Source organism: Choloepus didactylus, chromosome 1 (assembly GCF_015220235.1).
Source record: "Choloepus didactylus isolate mChoDid1 chromosome 1, mChoDid1.pri, whole genome shotgun sequence".
Taxonomy (NCBI): Eukaryota; Metazoa; Chordata; class Mammalia; order Pilosa; family Megalonychidae; genus Choloepus; species Choloepus didactylus.
Window position 1 is genome coordinate 74,368,220 of NC_051307.1, and position 17,389 is coordinate 74,385,608.

Sequence of the window (17,389 nt, forward strand, 5' to 3'; positions counted from 1 at the left end):
TTTTTTGAGATTATGAAAAATTTAAGAATTTGGATGTCAGCATATATTTGAAAATATGTTGAAATTTTAGACAGCACTATTGAATTCTGCCTTGAAATATGAAGAAATTAGCACAAACTCTACCTTATTTTTGTTATTGATGTGTTTTTTTGACAAGTATGTAACATTTGTATTTGTACCACAACCATAATTTCCAGTTTTCTAGCATTAGTTCTATATTTATGTGGATTCTGGGCTCAAAATCTGTTTATAACACTGTCACTATTCCTATATTTTAAATTTTGATTCATCCTTTGGTTGCCTGTAATTGATCATCAAGTTGGTTTTCAATTTGGGTATGATATTCCCTGAGACATCAATATTTGAGAGTGTTACATTTGTCATTACTGGTTTTATTTACAGTTTTTTCATAGCTTTATTGAAGCAATTGACATGCAATAAACTATACCGGTTTACATTGACACACAAACATACACACTCATATACACCCATAAAGCCATCACCATAATCAAGATAATGAACATAACCATTACTTCCAAAAATTTCATCATGCCTCTTTGTAATCCCTCCCCCATCCCAAGCAATCACTAATCTGCTTTTTGTCACTATGGATTTGAATTTTTTAGAATTTTATATAAATGGAATCATACAATATATACTTTTGCTGTCTGACTTCTTTCACTAGCATAATTATTTTGAGATTCATCCATGCTGTTGCATGTCTCGATTGCACATTCCTTTCTATTGCTGAATAATATTCCATTTATGATTTTACCACAGTTTATTCCTTCACATATTGATGGATCTTAGTTATGTTTTTTTTTTTTTTCTGGTTTTGGTTTATTACAAATAAAGCTGCTATGAATAACAGCTTTTCCTGTGGACAGGTATTGACATATGCTGTCATTTCTTTGGGGTAAATATCAAAGATAAATGTGCTTTTAACATTGTAAGAAGCTGCTAAACTGTTTCCAAAGTGGTTATACCATTTTACCCTCCCGCCAGTGTTATATTAGCATTCCAATTGCTCCAATTTTCAACAATACTTCTTTTGGGCTCTATCTTTTTTATTATAGCGCTTCTAGTGGGTATGTGCTAATACCTCATTGGGGTTTTAATCTGTATTTCCCTACTGACGTGAAGCAACTTTTCATGTGCTTATTTGCCACCCATGTATCTACTTTGGTGAAAGTATCTGTTCAAATAGTATGCCTATTTTTTAAAGTATTTTTCTTATTATTAAATCATAAAAATTCTTTATATATTCTAAATATGTCTTTTTTTCAAGGAAAAGTTCAGAAAAGATTCTGATTCTTATAATGACAAACAGCAAGCTTTTCTTCTCTTCAAAGCAACCACTTTAAGTTATTGTAGCTTTATTTTTAAATTTACAACCATATTTTATAATTTTTCTTTCAATTCAATTTTAGGTAGTATCTTGACTAAAGATGGTGACCTTTCTTAAACACATCCTCTATCCACTCTTTTCTCCTCCCAATGTATTCATATCACAATTTTTGATATGTCAATATTTAATATTTATATTGCTATAACTGTAAAATTGGCATCAGATTAGCCATGTAACTATTTTTTTTCTTGTTAAGCTTTGTTTTCATTGGCACAAATAATTACTTTTACTGTAAATTCATTTCTTTGTATTCTTTGCAGTGAACTATCATTAATTGATTCCCAAACTCTCCAACAGAGCTATAAAACTGATCACACGCTTTAAGCAATTTGCCAGTCTTGTTTTTGCCACAAGCCAGAGCAAGGGTCTTTTCTTTTGGCTGGTGAGATTCTTGATGTCTTGCCTGGGAGGGGGGTGATAGCTGTAAAACTAGATGGCAGAGTTCTGGGATGCAAATGGGGAAGGGGAGCTGAGGGGTCCCACCACTCAATATGCACTAGTTTTCTAGATAGGGAATACTGGAAAAGATCCAAGTTTGAGTAGGGCAGAATGTGTCATGCTTATGGAGTAATATCAAGCAGATATTTTGAGATATGGGGCCAGAACTCAAGGGAAAGAAGTGGACTAGAAATATAAAATTAAAGACTTGAGGGCAAGGCAAGATGGCAGCATAGGGAGGTGTGGAATTAAGCTAGTCCTCTAAAGCTATGAGTAAATGACCAGAAACAACCAGTAAATAGTCTGGAACAACTGTATGGGGGACATCATGACCAGACACATATTGTACACTAGTCTAGAATGGGTAGAATGGCTGAGATCTCAGCATAAGAACTGTAGGTAAAGCTCCCCAAACTGTGGAGCTGGCACCCCTCCCCCACTGGCAAGGCAGTCTAAGCTGGAACTATTCCCTGTGGGAAAAAAGAAGCAGTCTCTACTAGGAGCAAGGGAAGGTAGCTCACTAAACTCCAACTGAGGTTTTGTTCTATTGGATAAGAGCTATGAGCACAGATAAACAAGGAGTAAGCAGGAAAGGAAACCTGAGGTTACTCCCTGCAGAGAGATGGGGAAAAAAAAGCAAATAAAAACAGTGGCTATTGGAGTTAGCTGAAAAGGGCTGTGCCCCAAGAAAAGGGCACACATGGAATCAGTGCCAACCCAGCTCTTGACTGGCAAAACTGAGGGGCTGGGGACTGGCTCTGAAAAGAGGGTTTCTTTCTTTTATTTTTTATTTTTTTCTCTCATTCTAAGTAGCTCATTAGAGAAAGCCTCAAGCATTTTCAATTACAATACTGACCAAGGCAAGGGTGGAGTTAAGATAGTCAGAGAGTCAGAGAGACAAAAGAAGAAGAAGTCAAGTGAAGGAGATATTTCCCTAAAGGGTGTATCTTCCCTAAGAAAAGGGGGTGAGGCCCAGCTCAAGTGGCAGCCCTCCATCAGAGAATTCAGACCCCAGGGTCTAGGAAAAACAAAAAACAAAAAAAAACAGAATCAGGTTAAGCTTGGCTTCTGGCTCATTCTCAGTCTCTGGCAGGGAGAGAGTCTGCTGAGAATTATAGGCACCACACCTCTTTACAACTGTGGGGAGCTGCAGACTGACAAGCACTACCTGCTGGGCAGGATCAGAAAAGCACAGAGTCTAGAGGCCTCACAGGAAAGTCTGAAAATCTTCTAGGTCTCATCATCAGGGAAACTTGATACTGATTACACCCTCCTCCTGAGACCTGGACCTGTCTGGTCTGGGAAAATCTGACTTGGGTAATCAAGGAAACCAGATGCCTAGACAACAAAAAATTGAGTCACACTAGGAAAAATGAAGATATGGCCCAGTCAAAGGAACAAACTTACACTTCAAATGAGATTCAGGAGTTGAAACAACTAATTAAAGATGTTCAAATAAATATGCTAAATCAATTCAAAAACCAAATCAATGAGTTGAGGGAAGATATGGCAAAAGAGATGAAGGATAAAAGAAGACTTGGGTGAACATAAGGAAGAACTTGAAAGTTTGAAAAAACAATTGGCTGAACTTATGGGATGAAAGGCATAGTAGAAGAGATGAAAAACATAGTGGACACATTCAATAGGAGATTGGAAGTGGCAGAAGAAAGAATTCAGGAAGTAAAGGACAGGATATCTGAAATCCTACACACAAAAGAACAGATAGGGAAAAGAATGGAAAGGTAAGAGCAGGGTCTCAGGGAATTGAATGACACATGAAGCACATGAATATACATATCATGGATGTCCCAGAAGGAGAAGAGAAGGGAAAAGGGGCAGAACAAATAATGGAGGAAATAATGCTGAAAATTTCCAATCTCTTATGAAAGACATAAAATTGCAGATCCAAGATGCACAGCATACTCCAAACAGAATAGATCTGAATAGACCTACACCAAGACACTTAGTAACAAGATTTTAAATGTCAAAGACAAAGAGAGAATCCTGAAGGCAATAAGAGAAAAGTGATCCATCATATGCAAAGGAAGCTTGATAATACCATGTGTGGATTTCTCAGTAGAAACCATGGAGGTGAGAAGGCAGTGGTATGATATATTTAAGATACTGAAAGAGAAAAACTGCCAACCAAGAATTCTATATCCAGCAAAACAGTTCTTCAAAAATGAGGGAGACTATAATTGTGCCTAAGAGCCTCCTCCCGAATGCCTCTTTGTTGCTCAGATGTGGCCCTCTCTCTCTACCTAAGCCAACTTGGCAGGTGAAATCACTGCCCTCCCCCCTACATGGGCTCAGACATCCAGGGGAGTGAATCTCCCTGGCAACATGGAATATGACTCCCGGGGAGGAATGTAGACCTGGCATTGTGGGATGGAGAACATCTTCTTGATCAAAAGGGGGATGTGAAAGGAAATGAAATAAGCTTCAGTGGCAGAGAGATTCCAAAAGGAGCCAAGAGGTCACTCTGGTGGGCACTCTTATGCACAATTTAGGCAACCCTTTTTAGGTTCTAATGAATTGGGGTAGCTGGTGGTAGATACCTGAAACTATCAAACTACAACCCAGAACCCATGAATCTCGAAGACAATTGTATAAAAATGTAGCTTATGAGGGGTGACAATGGGATTGGGAAAGCCATAAGGACCACACTCCCTTTTGTCTAGTTTATAGATGGATGAGTAGAAAAATAGGGGAAGGAAACAAACAAACAAACAAAGGCACCCAGTGTTCTTTTTTACTTTAATTGCTCTTTTTCACTTTAATTATTATTCTTGTTATTTTTGTGTGTATGGTAATGAAGGTGTCAGGGATTGATTTTGGTGATGAATGTACAACTATGTAATGGTACTGTGAACAATCAAATGTACGATTTGTTTTGTATGACTGTGTGGTATGTGAATACATCTCAATAAAATTAATATTAAAAAAATAAAAATAAAAAATAAAAAAAATTTTAAAAAATGAGGGAGAGTTTAAAATATTTTCAGAAAAACAGACACTGAGAGTTTATGAACAAGATACCTGCTCCTTGAGAAATACTAAAGGGAGTGCTACAGACAGAAAGGAAAAGACAGAAGAGAGAGGTTTGAAGAAGAGTGTAGAAATGAAGACTATCAGTAAGGGTAAAAATATAGAGAAAAAAATTAAAATAAGATATGACATATAAAATCCAAAACACAAAACCTTAGACAGTAGACAGTATACTGAGTGAAATTAGCCAGAAACAAAAGGAAAGAAACTGTATGGTCTCACTAATACGAACTAACATGGTTGAAAGAAGAAGACTAAGGGCATGCATGTCAACCAGAAGATAGGGACTGGGATTGTATAACTTATTGAAACTTAGAGTGGTTAATGATGGTAATTAAATGTACAAATATAAGAATGTTTTTACATGAGGGAGAACAAATGAATGTCAACATTGCAAGGTGTAGAAAATGGGACAGTATAGGGGAAAAAACACAATCAATGAAAACTAGAGTCTGTAGTTAACAGTAACATTGTAATATCCTTCCATTAATTGTAACAAAGGCAATAAACCAAAACTCTGTGTTCATAAAAGGTTATGGGATTCTTGCTGTTGTTGTCTGACCTTTTCATTGTATTTTTTTTTTATTTTTTCCCTATATCTTTTATTTTTGATTCTTCATTTTCCCCTTCCTAATGTCCTTACACAGATTGTTATGGTGAATGCATAACTACATGATTATACCAGGAATCACTGTTTACTAAGGTGGGATTGTATGGTATGTGAACAAAACTGTGTTTAAAAAGTAAACAGATGGATGCAGGTGCTGGAGAGGATAGGGAGAGAGGGATGTGCCTATTCACTCTTGGTGGGGAGGTGGAGTGGTGCAGCCTATTTGGGGGGCAGGGTGGTGGTTCCACAGGAAGCTAAGTATGGGGTTGCCATATCGTCCTGCAACCCTGTTATTGACTGTGTGTGCTTGGAGGAGCTGAGAGTGGGGACATGAATGGACATTTACACACTGGTGTTTATAGCACCAGTATTCGTGGTTTGCAATGATTGGACGTGGCCTGAGGGTACATCAACTGGTGAACGGAATGGTGAATTGTGGCATATCCATATAGTGGAATGCTGAACAGCGGCAGGAAAGAATGAAGTTGTGAGGTATGCAACTAGGTGAATGGAACTAGAGGGCAGTATGTTGAGTGAAAGAAGCCAGAAACAAAAAACAAACATTATAATGCCTCACTAATATGGACTAACTATAATGTGCAAACTCTGAGAACTGAATCTGAAAGCATAGGTTATCAGGGGAAGGGTTATTGTTAAGGTTCCTAGATTGTAAGCTCTTACAGCAGTCACATCTCTTCCTGAGTTGTAATGGCTGTTTCTAAATTCTGAGATGCTGAGCTGTTTATGTGTGACATGATCAGTCCCTGGAACTTCCAGTATCTGTGTGACACCTGATACTCAAAGCCAGGGTTTGGCAGCTATGAACGTCAGCATTAGCCCATTCAGCAACTGTTAAAGAAGATGAAAAGAGATCAGACTTCAATTAGAGATAGGATGAAATGGACTTTGTTAGGACTAAGGTAAATCAGACTAAATGGTAAAGGATGATACTGACTGTGTTTTAAAACTTCAACTTTTGTGTGAGAGCAAAGAAAAAGATGTTTATTTGGTACAAAATCTATATTTTCTGTGGCACACTATATAATTTAACTTGTGTGGTCAGTTTATTCAACTTAGTGTGATGCCCTGATATGCCCCAGAGTAATTTGGGCAGAGAATAAAAAGCATTTGCAAAGCCCCCTTGAGAGACTGGGGAAACGTGGAAATATTAGACTTACCCTCCTGGGGATTTCCTGATATTCTCACAAACATTGGGGACTAACAGTTTACTAGGCTGAGCCCTCTATCTTGGGGTTTGCCCCTGTGAAGCTTGTTACTGCAAAGGAGATGCTAAGCCTACTTGTAATTATGCCTGACTCACCCCCAGAGAAATTGTTTTGTTGCTCAGATGTGGCCTCCCCCTCTAAGCCAACTCAGCAGGTGGACTTTCTTGCCTTCCCCACTACAAAGGACATGACTTCCAGGGGTGTGACTCTCCCTGGAAACATGGAACATGACTCCTGGGGATGAGGCTGGACCTATTACCATAGGATTGAGAAAGACTTCTTAACCAAAAGGGGAAAGAGAAATGAAACAAAATAAAGTGTCAGCAGCTAAGAGATTTCAAATGGAGTTGAGAGATCATTTGGGAGGTTATTCTTATGCATTATATAGATATCCCTTTTAAGTGTTTAGTGTACTATAATATCTGGAAGGAAATACGTGAAACTGGCAAACTGCAATCCAATATTCTTGATTCTTGAAGATGAACGTGTAACTATATAGTTCATATGATGTGAAATGTGATTGTGAAAACCTTGTGGCTCACACTCCCTTTATCCAGTGTATGGACAAATGAGTAGAAAAATGGGGACAAAAAGTAAATTAATAATTGGGGGGAGAGACATATGGGATATTTTGGGTGTTCTTTTTTTCTTTTATTATTATTATTTTTTTTTTTTGGAGTAAAGAAAATGTTCAAAAATTGTGGTGATGAATGCACAACTACAGGATGATAATGTGAACAATTGATTGTATACTTTGGATGAGTGTATGGTATGTGAATATATCTCAAAAATTTTCACAAAAGTAAAAAATATATTTAAAAATCAAAGACTCAATTGTCTAAAAAGTGTCATATTGTTGAAGACGTAAGACTTGCCTATAAGAACAAATTAGGAAAAAAAATACAATATGGTAGGCAACCAATTGCCAAAATGTTTGGCATAGGTAATAATCTTTTTAAACTATGGAGATACAGAAAAGGGATAGATTAATGTAGTCCAGAATTACTGGGCTACATTTCTTGAGGGAGTAGAATTGGAGGTGCCTATAAAGATAGGCAAATATTGATTTGTTAGAGAAGAGTAAGGGCACACATTTCAGCAGAAGTGGTGGTAGAAAAGCTGTAGTGTTAGTGGGAGACATTACAGACTCAGTGAAGATAGAGCTAAAGAAACAGAACTGGGACTATTGACTGATGGTATAATATTATCATCATAATTATGTATCTCCACTAGTGGGACTTCAGACCATTGAGTCAAATCTAAAGAAGACCAGATGTGCTAGCCTCACACCAGCACAACTTCTGAACCAGCCGGGCCTCCTAGCAGGACATCAGCTCCCCTGCTGATCCTCTAATCTGAGAGCAAACCACCATGCCCAACCCAGCACTAACAGTCTCACCCCTCTGCAGAAACCCTCATGCTGCTCCTGTAGGGGGGCCGCCTGGCCTGGGAGATCCAAGCCATCAATGTCTCCCACAGCAGATCCCCTTCAGGCAGTGATTCCCAGTACATTCATATTGCTGAATCAGGGCTCAGATTATACTCCTAGATCCAGTGCTTGGAACTTGGCAAAAATGGATGTCTGGTGAAACACAGCAGGTTTAGTGACTTTCCTCCATACCTACCCTTTAGTATTCATGCTTTTGAAATGGGTAAATACATCAAACCAGTTGAATTTCAAAAAGAACGAAAGAAATTACCTATTGTTTGTGAAGAAGCTAAGAAACTCTCATATATATACATAACACACACACACATATATCTGTGTCTTTTAAACATATATATATATATATATATATATATATATTTTAACAATTTGGAAATATAGTAAATTGTCCTTAAAACTAACCCAGTCATTCTATCTCAGGGAAATGATCCTAAGGACATAATCTAAAATGCAAAAGTAAGTTTATGCACAAAGATGTTCATTATAGAATTACTTAATATAGTAGAAACTTGGAAAAATATTAATGTACAATTAAGGAATGGTTAAGTGAATTAAAAGATGATCATGAATTTAATGTTATGCATATAAAATTTCTAAAACTTTTATAAAGACCATTGTTAAGCTCAGGATAAATTTTATACTGTAACATTAAGCCACAAAAACAAAATAGAACATTGAACATAGGGTGTGAGTTAAACTTTGTTAGAAGAGGAAAATGATTGGCTATTCAACAAAATAAGCAGATGTGGTCATTATGGTTGATGGAATTATAGATCATTTTTTAAAAATTTCCAGCTATACTTTACAGATTTTCTGCAATGATTACTTATTTATTTTGCCATTATAAATAAACATCTAATTAGTAAGGATAGAAAACAAAAATGAGAGGGCAAATTGGAATTGATGATGAAATACTTCTACTTATATGGAATTCAGAATTATGTTACATTATGTCCCGTCTGTTGACCAGAAACACTCCTCTTTCCCCAAACCATTTGTAGTCACGTGTAAAGTCAGTTGAAACACTATTCTCAGAAGGAGCCCCAGGACACGCATCTTTTCATGTTTGCCCACAGGGAAGCTGGCTGGCCTGGTTTGAAAGGAAACTGTCGCGCCCTCATGAGTGGCAAACGCTGATTACAGGGTGGCCTCTGCCCTGCCGTGCCTGCTGCGGCAAGGCGCCGCCAAGTGGGTTAGCCCACGGCCGGCAGCTGGTGCGTGGGCTTTGGCAGCCTTGCTGAGCGGGCGCCAGCTTGAAAAGGCAACAGGAAGCAGATGGCAAGCCGGTCTTCTCTTTGGCTGGCCTGTAAGAGCCATCTGGAGAAGAGGAAATTGGTCTGCCGCCTGGAGAGGAAGGTGCCGGCAATGAATTAACTCCGATCCTCACATTTTGCAATGTGAAGCGCCCAGGATGGGAACCAGGAAAATCTGCTCCAGGCGTTGATGAGAAAACAGTCCCAAGCATCACAGCTCACAGGACACATAAGATACCCTGACTGGAGTGGGACAGCTTTCTGGGGGCAGGAGACCGCAGGGTCCTATATTCCCACTAGCACAATCGGTGACTCAGTGGAGTAGCGAATACCGGGAGACAAGCCACAGGAATGCAGAACGTCCTTTCCTCCCCTGGGACTGCAGGCTGGTTAACTTCCCTCTGCATATGTCTCAGTCTTCAGGTTCTTTGGCTATAGTCCATGCCCATGAGTTAAGGAAGCCGAGTCCAAGGACTCATTTGCTGCATTTGTCTTCAGACACTTTCTATTTTAACTTAAATTTCTGGCTCCCCCAAATGGAGGTTTATAATACCCATTTCTTAGTAGTGGAAAGGATCTGTGTTCTGGTTGGTGACATGTGAATAAAAGGCCGCTTAAATGAAGGCAAGAGGAAGCAGCGTGATACCCCATCTTCTCTTGTCGGCTAAGGCCAGTTTGCTTGCCGCGTTCCCTGCGCTTTCCTTTAGCTTTGTAGCCCATAGACCAGTCGACCCGACCACCACTGCCTGGATAAGGGTCTCGGGAGATGCTGAGAACAACTATTCTCAAGCGCCTCTTAGACACGGTCATCAACAGGGTCCCTCCGGCTGCTGTGTAGCTCTACTCCAGGGCACATGACATGGGGGTGGGGGTGGGGGGTGGTTGGGGGGTTGGATTTCAGATCTCACTAATTCCGTTGGTTGTGTCAAAGCCATGAACAACCCACACGACTACATGCAGTGACTCCGACTGTGGGGTTTAGCCAGTCTCTGGTCTTCACCTCCAACACAAAAATAGGATCCAAATTTTATCATTGGCATAGAACTGCCATTCAATAAAGGACCCCAAAAGCCACAGTTTATTTATCTATGAATGTATGCATTTGTTCAACATACGTTTATCAAGGGCTTACTCTGTGCTAAGTGCAAAAATAAAAAGTTGAGTGAACTGTGAACTCTGCCTATAAGGGACTCCTGATGGTAGGGGAAACAAAAGTAAATTGATCATAGTAATTTAAACACTTGGTAAGCATGGGAGAAAACAACTCATCTGCATGGGGACGTTCTGGGGAAAAAGAACTCTTGTTGTTTTTCTGGGGAAAAAGAACTCTGCTTGTTCTTAAAGGTATAACTTAAGACTTTTCCTTAATATCAAAAATCCTTATATTTTAGGGGTTGGCAACATAGCCAACTAAAAGTCTGCATTTTCTGGCTTCACAAGCAAGTTGACATGACCGTGTGACAAAATTCTCATCAATGAGATGTGAAGTCTCCTTAAAGCAGAAGGAATGCCTTTTATTTCTTTTTCCTCTTGTTGTCATACTGGAAATTGATTGTGATGGCTGGAGCTCTAGAAGCCACCTTGGGTTACTAAGTGTTCTAAAGAAAGGAAGCCATGCACCGAAGATGGTGTACCAGAAAGTCATCAGAGTCTGGGGCCCTGATGACTGTGGAGCTACCATACAATCCTTGGGCCCCTTAATTCTGGGCATCTTTCAAGTGAGAGAAATTTTAATTTCTACTTGTGTGAGTCACTGATAACTTTTTTTTTCCCCATCACATAAAACTAAATCTAAACCTAACTGACAAAGAGACTAAAAGGATACAGTGTGTTTGAAGAATGACATAATATTCATAATGGTTGTTTGGTGTTGGGTAAGAAGTATGGTGAAAAATAAAGATGAGTAGCTATTCTGGAAGCAGATTGATTACAGTTTTGGATGCTGAACTAGGGGGTTTGGATGTCTTTACATACAAAAGGGGCATGATAAGAATTGCTTCTTTGGAAATGTATGGAAGTAGGGTGGATTAGAGAGAGAAGAAACCTGTGGCAATGGAATCGTTTAGAAAACTGTTGCTAGGGTCCAGGTGAGAGATAAGGATAAGATGAAGGTGGAAGTAATAAGGAGAGAAAAGATGTGACCAATTCAGAAGGCAGTTCTGAGGTAGAATGAACACATTTGACCTTACCAGTGGGTAGGGGGTTCAGTGGGCTCTAGTCCAGCTCTGCCATTTACTGTTTATCTTGTGATGTTAGGCAAGTCACTTAACTACCATGGGTCTCACCTGTACTAGGAGTAAGTTAGAATAGATAACCTCAGATGTTTCTACCTCTTTTAAAAGAAAATATTCTCACCATTTCACAGAATAGTCAAATTCCCTTGGTGCCATGTCAGGTGACATCTCAAGGGACAGAGCTATTGATTCGTCTCCACATACCAGGATTCAAAGTTCTCACACAAGACATCTGTGGAACTATCCAACAAACTTGTCAGTCATCCCCTCCTTTTATTAAAATTGTATAAGTTTCCCTTTTGTTTTAGTAAATAGATGATGGATTCGTACTAGTTGTGGGGCAAAGAGTCTAACAATAAATTCAGGGCATTTTCCAGAGATTAAGGTTGCTAAGAAAGAGCATGAGTTAGCTCAGTCAGTATGACTCATTTGAAAATACATTGTGCCAACAGAATTCAGGAAGATTAATAAATTATCCTCACACTTATCATTCTGCTAATTATAAAAAAGTATCAGAAATAAAAATGCAAGGTGGGGTCTCTAGTTATAGAGACTCAGATTTTGTAGATTACTTTTGCTTTTGCCCAGTTTTTGTGGTCAAACGCTCTCTTTTGTCGTACCCCTGTCCCCATATCTAAACTGTCACACCTTCAATCAGTACTTGTTTCTTTCAATAGAATGTTTGACTTGGATTTTCAAATTCAATTGCCCTTCAAGGGTTTTTCTGATCTTGTTAAGTGAGTGGCAGTGGTGAGGTGTGGGAAGGCATCGAGTTGATGTTAAAAAGTCCTTCAAGTCCTAGCACTCTTGCTCCTTTTCTTCTCAAAAGCAAAATCCATTCTTTACTCATTCATTCAATAAATAGTTTTTGAATGTCTTTCATTTGCCAGCCACTTTCCCAGGTTCTGGGTAAAGGAAACATTTTTTCCCTCATGGAGCTTCCATTCTAGCATGGAGAAGAAAAAATGTATGGTAAAAAACATAAATAAGTAAATTGCATATTCTTTGCTAGATAGTGATAAGTAGTAAGAGGAAAAACAACACAGGGAAAAGGGACTGTATGTATTATAGAGGAAAATTAAAACTTTAGGTAGGGTGGACAAGAAAGGTCTCAAGGAGAGGTTGAGTGATGATCTGAAAGAAGTCACAGGGCAGGATGTGATGCCTATATCTGGGGGAAGAGCAGTGCATGCAGAGGGAACAGCAAGTTCAAAGGCCCTGAGGTGGAAGGGTCCTCACTGTTTGAGAAACAGCGAGGAGGCCAACATACTTGGAAGAGGAAAGGGAGTAGGACATAAAGTCAAAGAGGTAACAAAATGGGAACAAAAATGAGGCAAAGTTGAGAAGTAAAGGCTGAGGGGTCCCCTGCAGATTGATAGGGAGATTGATAAGGTATCTTTTCTAATGACCTGCGAAGTTATAGAAGCAAAGATGAGGTACCAAGTTGAGGTCATGGAAAGTTGCTCAAATATCAAGGAGTGACATTTTCTTGTATGTTAAAGAAACCCATTCTCTACCGAATTTTTAAATTTTTGTCCTGATTTGAAGTTTAGCTATGAGAACAGAATGCAAGGGAACTAACTTAAATTAAAGCCTGGAACTCAGTTCTGTTGTAAGGCTTTCTGAAGGAAGATGTGCAATTTTTGCAGGTGTGTTCAGAGTAAACTCATTGACCTTGGCCACAGATAAGTGATGACCTCTAACAGTCGCTCATTGCTGTGATTCTGCAAGTGATCCACTCCTTTCATGTTTTTCCACTCTGCTTCTGCAGGATTCTTCTCTTCCCATTCAGCTTGATTTCCACTAGAAGATGAATTCTACAATCAGTTCGCTACCCACAATGAAATTTTCATCAGCTGAGTCATTGCAGTTTAAAGACATCCTGCCCCCAGGAAGTGGACAAGATGACCTAATAGGACTTTTTCATTCTACCACCAGTGATACCATTAATACAACACACTCATCAGTGTATTCAGCATTGGAAAAGAGCAGAGCCTCCATATTTTTAAAATAATCAGTGCTCATTAGAAGTAGTATAGTGTAAATTACTGGCTCTAACATTGAGAGTTAAAACATGAATGTTTTATTCCTAGCTTTATTACTGACTTAACCTGTGACCTTAATTTAGGGGTTGCATTTTCCTTGATCTTATAGTCTGAGAATCTGAGTTTACTTTCTTTCCATAGCTTTTGATTATTGGCACTTTTGGAGATGAGCAGCAGCGTAGATAATCAAAAATCATTTCCATTTGGCTTGAAATTAATTTTCTTTTGTGAAACTGACTTAGGGGAAGTCATAGCATTTGAATGCAGCCACACTGTAAAAACTGATTTAGGAAAACTTAGAAATATATATAAACAAATATATATTTTATATCTCATTACCCTCCCTTCCTTCCTTCCTTCCTTCCTTCCTTCCTTCCTTCCTTCCTTCCTTCTTTCCCAAAATGAAATTGCCCTCTCTCTTTCTTTCCAAGCAAGTTTTCTAGATCACATTTTGTTTAGAAACTGCAAAATAAACCAATTAGATTTTAAGAAGGGAAGCTGAAACTTTCTGGATGTTAAACACTCATGCTATTGAGGCCTGTGTAAAACAGGTAACTGGTTCAGAAAAATCCATGCACACTGATTCCAGTGGCTTCCTGTTTTTAACAGTCTCCAGCTAAGGTGCTAGAGTGGGCAGATTCTTTCCTGGATGCAATGAGTGTAAGTCTTGCTTTTGGACTTGATGTCTTCTGCCATATTATCCCAAACTAGTTTAGTTCTGAAGTACTTTCCTTCACTGATAATCAAAGTTACCATCTACACCCCTTCAAACCAGGAACATAATCTCTAAAAATGCACTCAGAAGAACTTAAAGGCAAAAGGCCATGATGTATAAAATTCACCCTCAAATGGTTCAATTAAAAAAACCTGAATAGATAGACAAATAGCACAAATGATAATACAAATGGAATGAAATGTTAAAAACAGGTGAATCTGTGTAAAGGACACATGAATGTTCTTTGTACTATTTTTACTTTTGTAACTTTTCTGTGAATTTGAAATTATTTCTAAATCAAATGCAAAAAAAAGGAAAGCAGATGCTAAACAGTATGGATACATTTTTTTTATTTAGAAATAAATATATATGAATAAATATTACGGACATACACACATATAAGGAGAGTGTATCTTTAATATATATATACATACATAGAGAATTTCTGAAAGGATCAGCACAAAGATGTTCTAAAGGGGATCTCTGGGTGTTAGGGAATGCAAAATTTTAATTTTTGTATTCCTGTATTTTCTAATTCTCTGCAGCACATACTACTTCTGTAAAAATAAAGTTTTTAAAGAAAAAACGAACAGTAAGCAGGTGCAATATACCACTTGTCTCAGTTACCCTCAGATAGTGCACTGCAACCAGCGCTTAATACAGCTCTCTGTTAATGAGTTCTTTGCTCCATGCTTGCAGAAAGTTTGGGGACCTTCACGATAAACTAGCAGCTCTTAGTGCTTTTCTCCACCCCTCTTGCTTTAAAAGAGATGGTGATGCTTTGCCATGAGAATTTAGTGTCAGCGACACTGAATTGGAGGGGAAGGGGGAATGGAATCACCAAAATTTTGGCCATAACTCCTTCAAGAAGACCTCCTGTCCCTTCTTAATCATAAATTGCCTCATCCTCACCTTAGGCAACACCTTCACCATTTTATATAAAGGGTCTTTGGAGGCGGTATATCCACCTATCTTGACATTGAGGGCTGATTTAGATTCCCATAAAACATGGGAATTATGTCAGCTAGGCCACCCAGCCACCATGGCATCTAGTTAGGTCTGGGTAGGCATGAATGTAAGTGTATTGCTATTGCTCCATACTTCAAAAGCCACCCTACTTACATAATCTTGAAGTGTGTAAATAAAAGTTCATTTTGGAACCAGAAAATATTAATGCGTGAGTAGTATGCCAGTTTGCAATTCAACAGACAGTGACTGGTGAATGTTAATGGCTTATATCCCCCACCCCCACTCCCACCCCTTGAGCAGAGCAACTCCTGAACCTTGATTTTGACATCTGTGTAGGTAATAGCTGGGTCAGGGGAAGCCAATTTCTTTTCCCTGACTGCCTGGCACAGGCTTCCAAGCCACAAATCCTAAAAAAGTGGAGAGATCACAGGGCCATGGGGACTGGTACCCTCTGCCCCAACCTGCCCTGCAACTCTCTAGAATTGGCAATCTGTCAATTTGTTAATGGCTTAGCAATTAGTAACTCTTCATGGCCTCCTCTGGTCATCTTAGTTTTTCAAAAAGTTTCAATTTGATGTCATTGAGGATAAAAGATTTTTTTTTTCAGGACAGTAATGCTATGACTTTACTTGCCCATCATAATTCATAAGGCTTGTCAGCATTGGTACATATCAAGGGACATGATCAATGCTGACCTTCTTAACTTTAATAAGTTTTTGCTCTGGCTTTTCCAGAATCCTGCCAAAAGTGATTATGTCATATAAATAGATAAATGCCACTAGGTAATTTATATCCTTCAGTTACATTCTCATTAAAAAATGAAAACTGGCAGGGCCCCTGGAAATACTTTTGGGCACCTATTCAAATTGATACTCTTTTCCTCCTTGCCCCAGCACACAAAGGACAGATGAAGTCAACATTTTTCTTGATCCTTCTTAGCCATAGGTCTCTGATTATTCTTATTCCTCAGGTCCAGGAGTGGCCTTTATTACCTCCCTGGCAGACAGTCCAAGGTGGCTTCAAGGCCAGCAACAGGTTGCTGATCTGCTTGTGTGCACTGATTCAGAATGCAATAGTCCATGTAATTATAGTTTGCCAGATCTCTTTCGTACCACCATAATGGACTGTACCTAAATCCCTAATTTGGATATAAGGCTGTAGGTAAATAACTCTTCAATATGTCCTTGGCTTCAGACTTTACAACCTATCTAGTAGGCTTCTGGAAAGTGTGTGGATCATTTTCACTCTGTTCCTTAGTATTACTGTAAACACAATATACTTCTCATTCACGGAAGGAGAAAAATTGTCCCAATCTTAAATTTGCTTCCTAGTCTCTCCTTCCTCTCACTGGATACTAAAGAATGTTCAAAATTCAAATGTTTGCTTTGGCCTTCATTTGGGAAATCCCATGGATTCAACTCTAGTTAGAGAAGCAATGGCTATGGCATGTATCTCTTTTTGGCCAGTTTACATATTCTTTTTCTTTAGGTAGCACACATGAGTGGAAAAGCATATTTAAATATGCAAGGCCTTCCTGCTGCCGACTCCATTGAACTTGCCTTTATAAACACCTCAGAATTCATTCTTTTATTTATTTATTTATTTATTTATTATTTTTTTTAATCTTCATTTTATTGAGATATATTCACATACCATGCAGTCATACAAAACAAATTGTACATTCGATTGCTCACAGTACCATCACGTAGTTGTACATTCATCACCTAAATCAATCCCTGACACCTTCATTAGCACACACACAAAAATAACAAGAATAATAATTAAAGTAAAAAAGAGCAATTGAAGTAAAAAAGAACACTGGGTACCTTTGTCTGTTTGTTTCCTTCCCCTATTTTTCTACTCATCCATCCATAAACTAGACAAAGGGGAGTGTGGTCCTTATGGTTTTCCAATCCCATTGTCACCCCTCATAAGCTACATTTTTATACAATTGTCTTCGAGATTCATGGGTTCTGGGTTGTAGTTTGATAGTTTC